Source organism: Manacus vitellinus, unplaced genomic scaffold (assembly GCF_001715985.3).
Source record: "Manacus vitellinus isolate BGI_N305 unplaced genomic scaffold, ASM171598v3 scaffold_1_pilon, whole genome shotgun sequence".
NCBI classification, from domain to species: domain Eukaryota; kingdom Metazoa; phylum Chordata; class Aves; order Passeriformes; family Pipridae; genus Manacus; species Manacus vitellinus.
The window spans coordinates 43647363-43665732 of NW_021939396.1; the positions used below are offsets into that span (position 1 = coordinate 43647363).

The 18370-nt window shown below is 37.8% G+C and overlaps 2 long non-coding RNA genes across 2 annotated transcripts; both read right to left on the bottom strand.

The window, feature by feature from the left end:
- Nucleotides 1–4238: 4238 nt before the first annotated feature.
- LOC108641062 lies at nucleotides 4239–17368 on the bottom strand. Its single transcript, XR_001921734.2, has 3 exons — nucleotides 17139–17368; nucleotides 5277–5380; nucleotides 4239–4799 (listed from the first exon to the last, which is right to left on the bottom strand). It is a non-coding gene; the product is annotated as an uncharacterized LOC108641062 (long non-coding RNA).
- On the bottom strand, nucleotides 8905–14080 carry LOC115307426. Its single transcript, XR_003915752.1, has 3 exons — nucleotides 13965–14080; nucleotides 13660–13848; nucleotides 8905–10099 (listed from the first exon to the last, which is right to left on the bottom strand). It is a non-coding gene; the product is annotated as an uncharacterized LOC115307426 (long non-coding RNA).
- Nucleotides 17369–18370: the final 1002 nt, after the last annotated feature.

Consider the following 18370-nt stretch of genomic DNA (forward strand, 5'->3'; position numbering starts at 1 on the left):
ATTCACTAAGTTAATGGCTCAACCTCTCAATTCTCCATCGGAAAATAAATTTTAATGGTTTTACAGACTCAATCTGCATTTCAGGATGTGAATTTCCCCTAACTTCACACTACTTGACTCCTGTTAAGTGCTGAACTTAAACAAATAAAAACTTATTTTCCCACATGGTTCATGGATCTATACTGACACCGTTTCCCCCTCTGTGAAAGAAGAATATAGCATTATTCATCAAGTATCAGAGCAAGGAAGCTGGAAATTTGAACATAAGAAGGGCATTAAAAGTACCAGCAAATATATGGGAACAGAAAAACAATGTGGGGACACAGAAAATGCATATGACACTTAACAGACTGAAAAGAGGCTTAGAGGGCATTAACAGATATAATATCCAGTTAGGCCAGCAAGACAGGAGCAAAAAAAAATAAATGTCTGGATTCATCCTTAGAAAGTGTTGAAATTCTGCATGAACAGAAGCCTTTTGCACAACTGTGCTAGGTTACAGATGCCAAAATTGTGGATTTGGGCTCAAAAGAGCTGTTACCTGCTTCACAGCCAAAGCTCCTACAAGCCTATGCCAGCCCAAGCGTGGAGATGTTTACCTTGCTGCAAGCCATCTCCAAGTATTTTGCGCAGCAGTATTTTGTTTGGGAGATTAGAGGGTTGGTAGGAAGAAAAGTTTTCTTAGGAGATAAGAGATTTTTAACAGGCTTTTGTAACATCCTAGACTTTAATTATTAGTAGGAAAAATAGTCTGTGAAACTCCAAGAAGCAAAGACTACTGTATGTGCTAGTAAAACCACGATTTCTGGTAAGAATTAGCTCCAAAGTGATGGAAATTCTGATTTTGACATTCAAGTTTGGTAGTAATGAAACAAGTCTCTGGATTTTTGCTGCTTGGCTGCAGCACAAAAGCGTTTTCCATCCAATCAGTGTACAGGACACGCTTTCGTGGGTTTCTAATCTTGTTCTTTTTGTGCCTCGTTCTGACTTTCTAAACAACGCACATTGTATTAGCAGAGCCATGCATATTGATGTTTCCTAGTATTACAGAGAAAAGGGATTACTGATCTCCTTGCTCCCATTATATGTTAGCATTATCTCCCTTCAATGGATTACTTGGAGTTTATAGGCGTGCCCCAGAGCGATTTGTAATCACCATCTTTAGCTCTTCTGTCCTTGCAAAGAAAATACTAAATAGTTCACTTGCATGTCTTTGCCGTGCACTTTAATGACACTGCAAATAATGAGTAGGCGCCAGATTCTGCTCTGCCTTGTTACGTAAAAAATCCTGGAATGACCAGAAATCATAGTATTATTTTGTGTGTGGAGCAAAACAGAACACAGCCTGAAACAACTGGAAAATCCCTGAAAACATATCAGGAGAGCTTTTGCTCTCTTAACCAGTAATTTCAAGACAGCAGGTTCCCCACTCACCTCCTTCCTATGGCTCTGAAAGTTGTGGCAGGATTACATATTAAGTCCTTCATCTCCTCTGTATGCTTTGGTGAAGGAGACAGGTACTGATGTGTGGGAAGACATTACAGCTATAAGAGCAAAATTCAATTGTGGAATCCTGTGGAAACCTCTGAAATCCTGTAAGGAGAGGCTTTGCTAGTGGGTAGGGCTTTAGTTGGCTTCACACAGGGAAGATGGTATTTGCTTTTGTTACTGGGCTTTCGTACACTTTGTTTTTCCCTAAGAGCAAAAGTCTTTAAGAAAAATTTGCAAGGCTACCTTTCTTTTTAACTTTTTTTGCTGGGGATGGTTATTACTCATCCCTTACTTCAGTGGGTTTGTGAAGTAAGCACTTCACAAGTAAGTAAGTCCTTTGCAGCCCCTGATTGCAGATCCTGTTAGATAATCATTAGCAGTTCTGAGGTACATTCTTCTATCCCAATCTAGATCTCTTATTTGCTTGATCCTTCACCACATGCCTTTTCTTGCAGGGAAGAGAGCCTCCAAAGTCTGGGATTCATGCTGCAAAGCATCAGCTTGGAGACTGAAAGAGATTCTTTAATAAACTGCCATGGTCATGCTACACAGCAGAAATCAGGATGCACTGCTGAAAGGTTTGCTTTAATGTCTAGACTATAGATGTTTGCACTGGATAACACTTGTTCAGATATCGATTGTGGGGAAAAAGTCTCTCCTTTCCAAGTCAGCTTTTATGTAGGAAGCAGACAACATGAGAGCATCCTGGATATTTGAAAATATAAAGTCCTGATAAGATAATACACCTCCACTTCTATTAATACTGCTCTTGAAAGCTAGGAAACAGAAAATGGCAATGAGTGTAACAAATACTTCAGTTAATGTAAGGGGAGAACCAAGAAACAGTAGCATTATCCACTTTATTCTAGAGAATTTACTGTGAGAGATGAACAGAGTGTGTGACAGATTTAAAAAAAAAATGTCATTCAATGCACCCTAATGCCTCTACAAGAGAAATGCATGCTTTGTGCATTTTATGCATTTTATACATTTTATGCATTAAGTTTTATGACTGAATTTCAGTATGCAGGTATGAACAACATTGCCAGTGGAAAGTCCCGCTTGGTGATTACCAGATTATGATGTTGTTTGAACTTTCTTGCTTCAGAAAATGCAGTGTAGCCTTTGACACTGAAGTTTAGCCATGATCCTTCAATCTCATGCATATGTCACTATTGTGCTGTATTAATTTCACAGAATTTAAGAAAGATTTTGAAATAAACAATGTTTATTTTCATCTTTCTCTCTCTGCAATGTATTTTTGAAGCCTTGTTAAACATTCAGTTACATATATATATATATGTATCATCATCATCATGGCTAGGCTTTACGAACAAAGATTTGGGATATATGTATGTATATATATATAATATATATATACATGAGTGGCATTATTTGCTCCTTATTTCCTTACTTTGGAGAGACTTAAATGTATGATAGTAATAACAACATTTAAAAAGCAGTTTCGGCAGTTTTTCTGGATGCATGAGATTTCTGTACCATTTAATTTGCTACCAGCAAAAGAGTGAAGAATTGATGTCAGAAATAGTTATGAAGAATACCTAAAATATAAATTTAGCTTTTTTTTTTTTTTTTTTTGCCTAAACAGAACCAGGCAGTAAAGAGAGTGACTTCTCTGGCTGTCCTGCTAGATAGTTTGTGAGCTTCAGTAGTTATCAATACCCACTGGATTATACACAGAAATATTTTTTAAAAAAGTCTGTTTCTGTGAAGAATCTTCATGAACTCTTATGTGCATTTGTTGAAAGAGGCAATGACATGAAATAATGTAGTCTTCCCAAGATTTTATTTTATGTATAAATCACAGCATTTACATCATCCATGAGACTATGGACATAAGGTTGTGATGCACGAACGGTCAAGATGGTGGTGATACTGGTGGGGAAGTAAGAATGAAATTGTTTGAACAAAACTCTAAAGCAAACATGCATTTTTCCATTTCCATCTAAGCATCAGGCCTCATTATCTGCCTGCAACATTTGTGGAATGCACTTTGCGTATTTTGATGAAGCAGCTTCTTATACAGCCAGCCAGCTACCAAGGAGGAAGGTTTGTGATTTGCATCAAGTTACTGAAATCGGTTTACCAGATTGCCTCTCCCGAGATGTAATGATTTTCTTTCAGCAGAAAGTGGCGCTGTTGATCAGCAACAAAGTAGTGCCGCGTCCTTCCAGCAAAGGGATGATCAATCCGCCGCCGCTGCAGCCATTCTTTGCCGGACTTCGAAGAAGCAGCCATCTGGAACTTATTCCAGTATTTGAATTCAGCTACTTTACTGCTTAACAGTGACCTACTGAACAGTTTAACCGTGTTATTCTCCCCCTTTTTATGTAAATCAGAGAAAACAGACGGAGAAAATAAGAGGTGTAATGCAATACAGAAAGTTTTGCTAGCAGCATTAAAGCATAGCATGATCTGTTAAATAAACCCCAAAACCCCCAAAAAACCTGAACAAAACCCATCAAAATATCATTTGGGGAAGTCAGAAAAAGGGTGTTACAGATTAAGTAAGAAAAAGATTCGGATATTTATTATCCAGGTGTTCCTAGACTTTTAAATATTTCCATTCAATGTGGACATTGTATGGGAAAAATCTTTCTTCTGCAGGAGAATTCTGAGTTCTGCTAAAAATATTTAGTGCCTCTAGTACTTGTGAGACATTGCAGACAACAGGCCTGTGCTCAAAAAAAAAAAAAAAAAGAACAGAACAAGAACCTGCATTATGATTTTCCTCTCTCATGCTCTCCTTATTATGTAGAAAAATAACACTTGTGATCAGAACTAGAAGACTGTTGGCATTTCTAGTGATAGCCTTAGTCAGGATTCCCACTGCACTGGTATTTCTTTTTCTCATGTTCTCTAGAGCTAACTTGAATAGAAATCACAAAATCACAGAACATGCCGAGTTCACATTTAGTGAACTGCTCTGAGATTATTATATCCACCAGGGATTACAGTCTTGTTTTTCCATGTGACTAAATGAACTCAAGGAGTGTTGCATTTTGTCCACAGGGTATTAGGACCTTATTAAAGGGCTAAACTGTAATTTGGATTCTTGGATGACAGGTTACCCACATGATGAGTCCAGTTGTGTAGTAACTGCTTACTTCCACCTCCTGTATGCAGAGTCTGTAGGGGCAGCTCTGCAGTCTTTCTCCTCTTCTGCACCAGTCTCTCATTCATCTTGCATCCCATTTTTGCTTTCCCAGAAGCATTACTGAGCTGGCTTGAGGACTGCAATCACAAACAGTCATGTCCTTTCTTGCCATCATTTTTTCTTCCTTCCACTACAAAGGTGAAAGAGGCAAAGTGTTATTGTTCTCATTTCCAGTGGGAGCTAAACCTTCAGTGTGGGAATATAAGAACGGCTCAACTAGATCAGAGCCAAGGGTCACCTTGCAAAGGATCACATGTCCACCTGGCAGGGGGATAGCAAAAAAAGTGTAAGAAAGAACCTAAGTGTAGGGCAATCTTTCTCCTGACAGGGTAATCCCATTTTGAGGCAGTCAGCAGTTTATGTCATGTCTAAGCAAACAATTGTCTGCTTTATAGTTTCTGCCCCTCTTGAATACAATTCCTCTTCAAATTCTTTACTATCTTTAACTTTCAAAGCATGTTACAGTAATTGATTGTATTCCACCATTTCGTGGGATGACACCTTATTCTTCTTACACTTAATTCCTGGTGAAAGGACTCTTGGGGCAGGGTTGAAAGGGATGCTTCTCTAGTTGTTTTATGAGGCATAAAGAATAATCATTTATTACCTATCTCTTCCACACATTGCTTTTCACAACTCTGTAGCCTTTTTCCATATTGGCCTCACAGTTTGGTTATCTCCAAGAGTCCTGCTCTATTTTGGCTCTGTGAACTATTCAGGATTTTAAATGTACAGAGAAGTCACCAGCACGTACCAAAGGAGAAAAATCAAACAATAGCTTAGAATACCAAATATCAAAATTAATACCTGAAAAAAGTAACACCCTCAAAACTGTGTGTATGCATTGATTACATGTCTTAAAGTCTCTTTGGCACCAAAGTGCACTAATTTAGAGAAGACAAAACTGAAATGCAGGCAAGTCAGGCTGCTTACCCAAGGTCACAGTGTTAGACGCGAGACAGTTCACAAGTTCTGGACCAACAACACTACCTGCCTATGCTCCTTACCCTTCTGGAGGTATTTACTTCCTCTTCTGCATGTCTTCATTACAGAATATTAGCACTTGGGTTTTACATTTTGGATGGTAATAGCAGAAAAGTCCTGACTCCAATTCATAGTACTAGATTCCTGTGAAGAAAATCCTGTTCAAGGTGACAAGGTTTACTCTTTCAGGTGATAAAAGTTTAACAGCTTAGTTGCTGTGAGATCCCCAGCTGCTTAGCTGGACATCCACTGGAGACATTAGAGATGAGAAAAGGTGACATTTCAAGATGCTGCTTGTATGCGAGAGCCTTCAGTGCAAATTACAGAATGTGAGACTGCTCCATCAGAAATCCTTGGAGACCATTGTTATTTTTCAAAGTGCTTTCAAGTGCTTTCACCAAATAGGCTTACCTGACATTTCTCTATGCAACTACTCCTTCTGTCTCTTTGTTCCTTTCCTGTTCTTCCTGTGACCTGTATTTTTACTTCCCAAATTGATTTCACTTTTCATCTTAAGGAAGAATACAAACTGTATAACTGTTTCTTTTCTTGGGCTTCTTCTTGCTAGAGGACTTGTTCAGTTCCATAGCACAAGAATAAGTTTACCATGAGATTTCCTACTTCTGCTGTTTCACTTAGTGTCATGACACTAAACATCATTAGAATATACACTGTGCTTTTAACTATTTTCGGCTTGTACCCACATAAGTCATGACCACATCTATGCATACATAAACAGAACACACACATGTGCACAGAAAACGTATGCAACCATACCAGTTGTTTCAGGATAAGATCTTCTTTCTGTATTGAGCTTTGACTTGGTGGTTAGATTAGATTACATGGTTTTAATAATCTAAATTACAATCTGAGGATTTTCAAAATATTGAAAAAAAAAGTTGCAAAAAATATCAGTAATATAACTGCCTAGTGATATGTGGAAAGTTTTGGTGTTCTGAAGTCTGCATTCACTCCTGGTTACACATAATTGGTAGGGTCTGCCCTACAAATCTCCCATTCCTTTGAAAGTGACTGAGACATCCCCATATTGTGGAGTGGACTAGACAGCCTTGAGGGTAAAGCATTTTCCTTGTCTGACTTAGTCATGCTGGTTTTATCCTGCAGCTAGTGCAGTCCTGGTAAACTGAAGTGCAGAATGCTGCAAGTTTGGTGGGGCTATTGTCATTTTTTACACCATTGCTATTACAAGTGATTTGCTGTGAGAAGAGTGACAAAAGGCTTGCACTAAATACTGATACTTTCTGCCTTTGAACATTATACAATTTTCATTGCTCCCCAAACAATAAGTGTGCTTAGAATAATAACAAGGACAAAAATAGAAACAGTAACGCTTTGTAACAGCTCATTCAGCTTGAAAATGGCACTTTCAATATAGATTAACTTGGGTTATGGAAGCAGTTCACACAGAAATTCCCATCACATAGGATATTTTTATTCATAGCTAGTATTCTTGTCTCAAGGCTTCTACATGAAGGATTTCTTCTGCAACTCAGTTCTCTTCTCATTTTTGGGATAGTATGTGCAAGACATTATTTTAGCATTATCAAGTTTTGGCAAATTGGTAGAGAATAGTCATGTTTTTGGGATAGATGTCAGGAAAAACAATTCTTACAATTTGTAACAGGAAAATTGTCTCTGTGTGTTATGTGAGAGGAACAGAGAGAGAGAGAGAGAGAAAGAGATGTGTAACTACAAGAACTGGGAGAAACTGATACAATACATAACAGTCACTAGTGATTTACTATTACAGGTGGACTTTACAAATGGTCTTTTTTAAACAGATACTCCAGAAACTCCAGTATTTTATTGACAATTTACTGTGCTACAATATTATTGGTGGGTATTTTGCATAGCTCAGTGAAATATGAAAGCATCTTTGGGCTTGGTCTGAGACTGTCCTGAAGGAAAAATTTATCTACCTTTTAGGTAAAAAAAATAACGAAGTTGGATAGCACCTGTGATGCAGGGATGAAACAGGAGTATGTGCCTCAACAAATCCATTTGACCTACTGAAACCAAACTGTCTGTTGGCTTTTATAAAGGATGTCAATTCATGAGGTATTTGAAAAGAAAATTAAATACTTGGTAGGTTCGATGCCGTGTTTTTAGACTTCAGTTTATCAACTGATAGTTTCTTTTGGGAAGCGGAAAGAACATTGCTGTTTTTATTTTTCTTTCCTGCCCTTTGGCAGTGTAAAAAGACCTACTCCTTGTTATGTATGAATTCACACTGATATCAGAAAAAGTTGTGCATGAGTGAATAAGAACATCACAAATGGTACCTGAACTGAAGAGTTCTATACATATCTTAACTTCAATAACTTCAATAATCTTTCATCTTTCAGCAGCACTTATTTCTTCTCCCTGAAATTGCAGTGATGCGGCATGATATTTCAAATCTGTGAACATCTGGTAAATTCCTGGAACAATTTTCATAGGATGTCTTCCAAAAGTGCAGGTCTTCCATGTATCAGAAAAACTGATATGTATGATTTGATAATTTGACCTGTTATTACTTTTAACATTCCTCCAGAATATTATTGGGGACACCCAGTAGTTACTGAATTTATTTGCAGAATTTAAAAATGATTTCTTACAAAAGCTTTACTTTTATCTATTGACTGTACCCCTTTTTTAAGCACACTTTCATGGTAAGTTACTTTAGTACTTGCTGCTTATGACATAAATAGGAAATGATTCTAGACTCTAAATATTAATCTCCTTATTGCCACTCTTTGAACAGAAAAAGAATGCACAGTGCCAGAGATTCAGCCCAGATGCAGTATTTTCCCATGATAAATATCTTTTCCTTTTCTTCAGCCCTGCAAAGTACTTTTGTCCTTTATTTTCCACTAATGCTTATGATAAAAAATTAAATTACTGTTCATCCTTTCAATAAGTTTCCCTCAGAGAATCTCTGCTAAAGAACAAACATTTAAAAGGAATGCAGAAACCTTAGTTTTATACACAGCCCTACTATATTATTCATTGCAATGCATTTTTAATGTCACAGAAAGAAAAGTAAAATATATTTTAATTTCTGGGACTAGGCAGCCAAGTGATCCAGGGAATCTCAAATTCACAAAGGCTGAAGACAAATGCATATAGTGCAAAATAAACCCCACACCAAGCCCCAACCCTCCTACCCTCCAGTAACCCGAAGGTTTTCATGAGAGATTTGTGAAAACTCTTACTGGTGGAAAATCTCCTGAGACTGTCGCCATGGTGCACAGACGCTGGGAACCTCTGACCTAGAAGCATTCGATGTGCTTCAGACACTCTTTTTTCAGTGAAGAAATAGGTCAGCAAGATTGAGATAATAAAACAAAAAAGGCTGAAAACAAAGCTGTACCTATTAACATAGCTGTTGGGATTACGATGGAGGTTTCTCCTGCCTCTTCTCCTTCTTTTTACTTCTTATAAAGAAACCAACCTTTTTTCTTTTTTTGTTCATAAACAAACACATTTTGACTAAATAATTGCAATGGTTTATTTGAGCTTCCTTTTTCGTGTTTGAAACCTGGGTACTATTTTACAAGAACAAAGAGTGACTAATATTCTTTACTTTGTTTATGAATTGTCAGGGCTAATGGTTTTCTTTGTGTTGTATTCTCTTGGAATTCAGCCATTTATCTTCAGTCGACAAGAGTTACAGCATCTAGTGAAGAATCGATTTACAAACCTCTCTGAACATAAGACTGCAGATTAAACTTTATGGACACTGTGTTCTTCAAACATGAACACACCTTTTATTCTATACAATAGTGGAATTGCATCATTGTTTGATATAATACATGAAAAGCAGAGCTGGATTTTCAGCTTTTGTTCTGCAATTCACAACAAAGAATCTAATCAACTGTAATTTTCAAGCATGCATTTTAAAGTTTGGAAATGTGTACGGTTAATGGATATTCCCATAGACTAAAAAACTTAATTTGCATTGTAGTCTGCCAAACATCTGACAGCAGCCCACCCACTACATGAGACAAAATTGATCAGAAATTCAAAAACAATAGACACAGTTTACTTTGAAATAGTGACTGTGAGGGCTAATCATTTAAAAACATAATTATTTTAATGGTGAAATCATCTTTTTACAAAAGCAATTCTCACAAATTTGTAACTTGTTATTATTTCAATAGTCCCTTATGGATTATTAGGAGAAGGATATGTCAGTGCAGGTAGTTGATGATTCTTGAAAGCAGACATTACTTTTTTTAAAACAGATGTTGTTATTCAGTTTCTTGACAAAAATACTAAACCCAGTTTAAATCTGGGTAACATCCCCCCTCAGCAATTTCTTTCTCTCATACTGTCCAAGGCAAAGTTCAGGGTTCCCTTGAGATGCACAGTTTGATTACAGGCTGCAGGTGGATTTCTCCTAAAGACATCAGGAGCTTTTATGGAATTTGCCACTTACCAACACTAAAAGGAAAAGAGAGCACTTTATTATTAATAAAGGCATTGGCTGTTAAACGTAGGAGAGTAGAAAATGCCACTGTTCATGAAAGCCCTGTGGGAAAGAAGGTTAAGTGAAAAAAACAACTCTGAGATTACAAAATTGGTTGTAGTTGAAATCAAATTCAATTTTAATAAAAGGAAAGTTCTATGAGGAAGATATTCAAGGTGCCATTTAGACATTTTTGCAGTCCATTAATTCATGTTGATGAAGAAATCTCATTACAGACTGGACAGGGTATATTCAAGAAACCAAAACTAAGTTCAGGAAAGAAAATTATTGGAAGATATAAAGACAGAAATAGTCAGATAAGTTTTATAAAAATTGAGATACAAAAAGAAATCATAGTTCTAGGGAAAGCTGAAAGTATGATGACATTGTAAGGAATGAAGACATTTCTAAAATGAGACTGATAAAAGTTTTGGAAACAAAACAGCACTTAAAGAGATCAGTAATCTAGACCTTTAAATTAGACTTGAAGAGGATGGGAACAAGGCCAGGCTCAACAGAGATGAGCTGTGGGAAAGGGAGAACTATAGTGACCATCCTATTAGCAAAAGGAGGGTTAAGAGGGAACACATCAAGCAAGCACAAGCAGCCAAAGATGTAACCAGAAGATAGGAATATGAGGCATCCTTTGTACCCCTGCTGGGATATTGACACAATCAAATACTTCTGTAAATTGCCTGTACTTTCAGAGGGGTCCAAGAGAGTTTGTTGATATTTTAAGATCACAGAGATAGAGATGATTAAGGGACCGGAGCATCTCTCTTATAAGGAAAGGCTAAGAGATTTGAGCCTGTTCAACCTTGAGAAGAGACAACTGATAGGGAATCTCATCAATGTCTATTAGTATTTGAAGGTAGGGTGTCAAGAGGATGGACCAGGCTCTTCTCTGTAGTGCTGAGCAGTAGGGCAAGAGGCAATAGGCAGAAAGGTGACCAGGCACTGGAACAGCTTGCCCAAAAAGATTGTGGAGTCTCCCTCACTGGAGGTATTCAACAACCATCTGAACACAATCCTGTGCCATGTACTCTAGGATGACCCTGCTTGAGCAGGGAGGTTGGACCAGATGACCCACTGTGGTCCCTTCCAACCTGAGCCATTATGTGATCCTGTGAATATAAAAATAGAACGAATGTACAAAATGGTTAAGCTGAGACTAATCACGGTGGCTAAAGAAAAATATGATGCTAAAGAAAATGTTGGGAGTATTTTGACTTTCCAGTCAATTTTGATGGAATTATGTATAAGGGGAAGAAGAAAAATAGAAGAACTGACTACCATCAATAATTGAACAGACTTGGTAAAAAGATTCTGCTGAAATATGACTCAGGAAAATCATGGCAATAATTTGCAGAGAGAAGCCATTTTAATGAGTAAAAGGGGAAGACATTTAGGGCAACCTCAAACCACACCTAAGCTGCACTGCCCGGGAATGCATGCTCTGCTGGCTATTGAAGAAAATGAGAAGGCCAATAATGATGTTTGTCCTTTTCATGGACTTTTGTTTCAGCTTGATTGGAAACATCGTGGAAAGCTGCAAAGTCACATGGCATTCAGAACTTATAACTGCAATTATGAAAGCTGTGTTTGAAGACTCTTGCAGCATTGTAAAAAAAATAATGAAAAATTAAACAACTCCAATGCTTGTTATAATATAAGGAAGCATAGAATCACTACAGCTTTTCATCATATTTTTAAACTAGACAGTAAGAATGATAAATGAGGTAGAGGGCATGACTTGAGATGATCTAAAGTTAAGGTCCTTAACTAACACAGATGACATCACACAGCTGAAAAAAAATGCTTGAATTATTGATGAATCAAATTAATAATTAACCTTGGAAGATTGGTTTGGTCAACTCTGACTCATAAAAAATGCCAAGGAGATGAAGTGGCTGCAATATGAAAAGAAGAAATAGGAAGGGCAAGTGAAATGTGGCATCTGTGAAGTCAAACAATACGCAAGACTCCTGTGTGCACAGAGGAAACTTGACTACTCCTGAGGTTTCCTTCAGAATAAAAATAAAAGATGTACTTCACAGCAACTGATAAAACTATAAACTGATAAAAACTTTACTTCTCAAAGGGCAAACATACCAAATCTGTGCACCAGCAGGCATCATTACACTATAGGCCAGGAGCAGTTACTTTACATGACAGAAACAACAATTTGAAAGATGCTGCATTTTCACAGAATCATAGAGTGGTCTGGGTTGGAAGAGACCTTAAAGATCACTTCATTCCAATGCCCCTATCATGAACAGAAACACCTTCCTCTAAACCAGTTACTTAGAGCACCATCCAGCCTGACCTTGAACGCTTTTTAAGTGAAAAGTTTAAAAGATTAGTATTAAGTGAATCTTAATGTGAACATTAAGTGAAAATATTTTATATGAAGAAGGTAAAAGGAGAATTCTATATGAAGCCAAGGAAAATAATTGGATATATTTAAAAGACGATGGCAGTAACCCTGTAGAAGTCATAACTATACACCAAAAAAAGCTACAATAAATCATGGAAATGCACCCAAGTGCCTACTGCTCAATTGTTTGTTAGCTGATATTGATTCAGGGATTAAGAAGGGAATGTGCCTGTGCAGGAATGACCTGCATAGCCTCTCTTATTTGAAAATATATTCTATGATGAAAATATAAGAAATGGATAACCAGTGGATAGCCTCATTCTCTGAAAAAATTATTTAACTTCTCTTGCCACGGATGAGTGGAATAGTATCCTTTGGGATAGTTTTTCTTCTTCAGACATACCGTACTAGACACACAGAACCTCTCCTGGTGGATCTCGCTCATATAAGGGAGTTTGAATGACACTTGTTGTGTACCAGATTATGCACCACTTGAAGGATTCTTTACCCTAGTTGTGATGTTTGCCGGTTTCACAATACAAAGAAATGCCACTTCACTCCTTGGGAGTGGGCTTGGAAGCTGATCAATCTGCTGTAGATATGAAATAAAAAGAAAATGCCTTCTCATTTTCACCAACCAACTTCTGTTAATGTGGCATTGTCTGTCTAGATAAAATTTAGGCCTTTTTAGCCTTGTATTTTTTGTTGTGTTCTCTTTTCTGGAAAAGACTCAAATATAGAAGTAGGGAAAAAAAAACCAAAGACCTTGTACTAATTTCTTTCCAGAACACGTGTATTCTATGGATGTTGCAGAGGGGACCCATGTAGCTGGGCCTCAAGGGCATGGTGAACTTTGGGGCAAGGTATCTCACATGCAGCAATGCTCCTCTTCCCATTCTTTATATTAGTGTATGTCACAGCAGGTAATTTAATAGACATCCTGAAACAGTGTTAGTCCCTCTGGTATATCAGCATCTGTTAAATGCTTTTCTTCTCAACTTTCTAAGTTTCAGTATTTACCCTCTGAAATGAATGGCTTAATTTCTCTCCCTTCTCATACAGAATAGTCTTTGGTCCTTCTACTATTTTGCTCTTTTGAGAAAACTGGTACCTGAGCATTTATCTGATAATTTCTTTGCTATTTTTGGTCCTACTTACCATGTAACTGAGTCTTTTCTGATTAGTGTGAGCATAAGAACTACCCAAGACATTTCAAATCAAACCTATGAGAAAAGTTTTAAATAGTCAGAAGCTGACAAAGTCCTTTTTCAAGCATTGCTTAATGCTTTTCTTTTTCCTTAATTTGCCCCATCACTGTTCAGAAAGGATCCACAGAATCCGGTTGCCCTGTGTGAAGGGATATATATTATCAGTTTAAGTATTGCTTCAGCTGCCTAGAGTTCAATAATGTAAACCTTGCTGCATAACAACTAGGGGAGAAATATTAAATTCAGAACACATACTTGTCTTGTGCTTTAACCCCAGTCGGCAGCTCAGCCCCACGCAGCCGCTCACTCACTCCCCCAGCAGGGGGATCGGGGAGAGAAATGGAAGAGTAAAGCAGAAAACTCGTGGGTTGAGATGAAGACAGTTTGATAGGTAAAGCAAAAGCTGTGCATGCAAGAAAAGCATAACAAGGAATTAATTCACTGCTTCCCAATGTCAGGCAGGTGTTTAGCCATCCCCACAAAACCCAGACTCCTTCATGCACAATGTTGACTTGGGAAGATGTGCTGATTTTGGCTGGGGTAGAGTTAATTTTCTTCAGTGGCTAGTATGGGGCTTTGTTTTGGATTTGTGCTGAACAGAGGGATGATAGTATGGAGATCTTTTTATTATTGTTGAGCAGTGCTTACACAGAGACTGGGCCTTTTCTGCTTCTCATACTGCTCTGCTGGCAAGGAAGTTGGGGATGCATGGGAGATCGGGAGGAGACACAGCCAGGAGAGATGACCTAAATTGACCAAGGGATATTCCAGACCATATCACATCATACTTAGTATATACAGTGGGAGGAGAAGAAGGAGGAAGAGTGGTATGTTTTGAGTGATGCAGTTTGTCTTCTTAAGTAACTGTCACATGTGATGGGGCCTTGCTCTTTTGGAGATGGCTGAACATCTGCCTGCCCATGGGAAGCTGTGAATTAATTCTTTGTTCTTTTTTCCTTGTGCGTGTGGGTTTTCCTTTTCCTATTAACTGTATTTATCTCAACCATGAGTTTTCTGGCTCTTACCCTTCCGATTATCTCCCTGATCTCCATGGTAGGAGAGTGAACAAGCAGCTGCGTGGGGCATGGTGGCTGGCTGTGGTTAAACCATGGTAGATTACAAATGTCACCACTCCCAGCATCCCCCCCTTTCTACTTCTTGCCCCAGCACTATATGCTAAGTATGACACTAAGTATGTAATATCCCTCTGCTCAGTTGAAGTCAGTTGTCCTGGCTGTGTCCCCTCCCATCTCCTTGTGCACCCCTTACCCCAGTCAAAAACAGCACAACCTGCCACTGCAAATTTAGAAATGCAAATTAAAAAAGGAAGCACATTCTTTCTGTCAAAGACTGTGCATGGGGGTGTGCCATTTTGTACTGCCAGCATCTAACGATATTTCAGTCTTCTCACTTGCTTATCAGAAAGAAACACATTTGCAGGACTGGAAATGAACACCTTTACCCCTTTCAAAATCACATATTATTTAAAATTACAAAATAGTACTTTGAAACTTGCTACATAAATTCTGAAAAATGTGTAATACTTGCCCTACATCATAACCAAATTAAACTCCAATCCACTATGCATGGGGAACTTTGCCAGCCAGCTACATAGAGACGATAGATGTCTTGATACACTTGTGTAGATCTCTAAGACATCAGTGAGGAACAAGTGCAAAGATCAAGGGCAGTCAAGTCTTTTACAACCCATTCATTTTATTTCAAATCTGCACACATGTAATTCTGGCTGACATACTCTCTTAACTACAATATTGCAGAAAAACCCTTTAAGACCCTATTATTCGAAGTGTAAGCTTGTTTTAAACATGCTGTTTTCTTTATGTAAAAACTTAAATTGGTCAAGCTGTCACAGGAATTTTAATTTTTTTTTAATTCCTTTTGTTGTAGATTATCTACAAATAAACAGGTGTGATTTTACAGATCATTTATTCAGAATCATTTAAGTGTGATGCATGGCTTCACAACATGTCTGCTCTGATTCCCCAACATTTTTTCTGTTTGATTGTGCAAATTCCATTTTTCTAGCTCTGCCCCATGAATCATTTCCAAACAGAAATTTCTAAACAGAAATAACAAAAGTCAAGGTACAAGACAATAGAGAGAGTATTTTGGATGCAAAATTTTTGGCACATATTTTACATGTGACTTTCATCTCCTGTCACTATGGATTTTTTCTGAGAGGAAAAATGGTCTGCCAAATATGGAGCTCAAGAGCAAGAGAAGTCTGAGCTTTAATTCAATGTTCCTAAATTCTTTTTGTTGATGACAAGTATTCATTGCAAACTTTTCCTATTCTTCTGTCACAGCACAAATTTAGAAAGCCTAGAAACTTTCTAAAGAGAAGCATTTTTTAGTTTTCCAAAACTGTTTCCAACAGCAGTCTGGTACCTTTTGCTTTAGATAGGCAATGAATAAACTACATATTTTACACTCTTAGCAGCAAGTTTTTCTCAAATATTCTGTTCATAGAATTCTTAATTGCAAACTCTTTATATAACAGCTACTGGCACATCTGCAAATACATTTATAAATGTTTTAAAGCTTGCTCTTCGTTACTAACTCAAAAGGTTAAATAACCCTTCATGCAAAGTAGTCTCATAAAATAATGAAGAAAGCATGATTTTACTTGCTTTTTTCCAGAGATTTCTGGTATTAAAAAGAAGTGCAACAGGAAATAAATAAATAAAGAAAGAAAGAAAGAAAAAAAGAACAACCATACCCTAAACCACAGGAACATAACTTTGAGATTTCTAACAAGAACAATATGCTCTCTGCCTTTCATACTCCACTTCTTGACCTGAAGAGGTTACTTGACCTTCAGTCTTTTGGGATGCTGAATGTCAGTAAAAATGTGCTCTGGAAGCTAAAGAAAGGGAAAGTCTCTTAGTAGTTCATGGTAGTTGAATGGACAAGATGTCACAAGGCTAATTGAACTTCTATCCCAGCTCTATTAGTCACTTACCTCTATGACCTAAGATGCTTCTCTGTCTTCCACTCCAAGTTTTGGACTGAAATGTCTGATCAGGCTAAAATAGTTTTGGAGACATATTTGTTGAGAACTTGACATGATGAAAGGTTGAGCACGTTTTGATCTGGCTTCTTGCCAAACTTCCAAGGCTCAGCAAAAGCTTTTTATGTCCCTCCCCCTTTAGGAAAGGGGAAAAAAGTCTGTAGAAACTGAGAGAAATTGAAACCAACTGAATTATACCAAAATATATATGTATTTTTACATATATTACAGTTATATACAGTAAGAATATTATGTACAACTCCCAAGAAGGGGAAGAGGGGAAGGGAAAATGGGAAAAGGGGACAAAAAGGGACAAAAAAGGAGAAAACAAAACAAATATGCACAATCAAAAAGCTCAGAGACTAGCAGAATAAAGAATTAGCAAAAGAATATCTTACTACTCTCCTTGGGACAGCAGAAGTCACGCTGAATGACCGCCGGCACCCTCTGCCTCCCAAGGTCTACAAGGCCTCACTAGGCCTCACTACTCCACACAGCAGAACCAACAGCAGGGAACCTGCACCTTCAGAGCCACCAGAAGGGAAGAGAGCAAAGGCCTCTCCTCCCTTCTTCTTTATACCCCCGGCTTACGTAAAAATCGTAGGGAATACTTGGGTATATGGCCACTTCCTTGGTTACAAACCGGTCACCAAGGAAGGCCTAGACTAAAACTACCACAAGAGTTGATCCGTTTCGGGTGCTTATGGACTGCTGCACAAGAATAAAATCATAAAGGGCTTTTAGAAGGCAATTAAAATTTTTGTTCTTTGCAAGGAAATTTGATTACAGCATATCCATTTCATTTTTCTCCAGACCCCTGTTATGGTTTTGCAGTTATTGACCCCCCTTGTTGTGCCAGTGCCAGATTTTCTGGGGAGGAGGTAGGGGAAAGCCATTTCTTAACATGGATCATTTCACTAATCTACTGCACAGAATCAAAAATATTTCTTTGGATGATTCAGAGGGATTGGAAGACAGATGATGCTGAAATTTGAGGTTATGTTGTTTCTCAGGACTCTGTGACAAAATACATGAAACTTAAGGAAAACTTTATGGATTTATGTCTCTATATATGTTGTTGGTTCAACCCAGCAAGCAGCTAAACACCACAGAGCTGCTTTTACACTTCTCCCCGACCCCATTCCCAGTGGGGGAAAGAAGAAATGGAAAATAAAAGCAAGAAAACTTGCAGGATCAAGATAACAACAACATAATCTATTATTATTTTTATCATTGTTATTATTAAAATAAAAAAATAAAAAAATAATTAGTGGAAGAAGAGAGAAGAAAACAAACCAAATGATGCAAAGTCAACCATTCACCACCCCCCATGAGCACACTGATGCCCAGCCAGTTCCTGAGCAAAACATGGTTTACCCTTCTGAACCTTCCTGTTTCCCCTTCCATTGCTGAGCATGGTGTTATATGGTATGCAATATCTCTTTGATTAGTTTGGGTGATCTGCCCAGTTGTCTCCCCTCCCAACCTATTGCACAGCATTCTAGTCTATTCACCTGGGGAAACAGAGTGAGAAGCAGAGGAATGCTTGACACCGTGCAAGCACTGATCAGCAGAAGCCGGAACAGTAATGTGTCATCTAAATTGTTCTGGTCAAAAATCTAAAACTCAG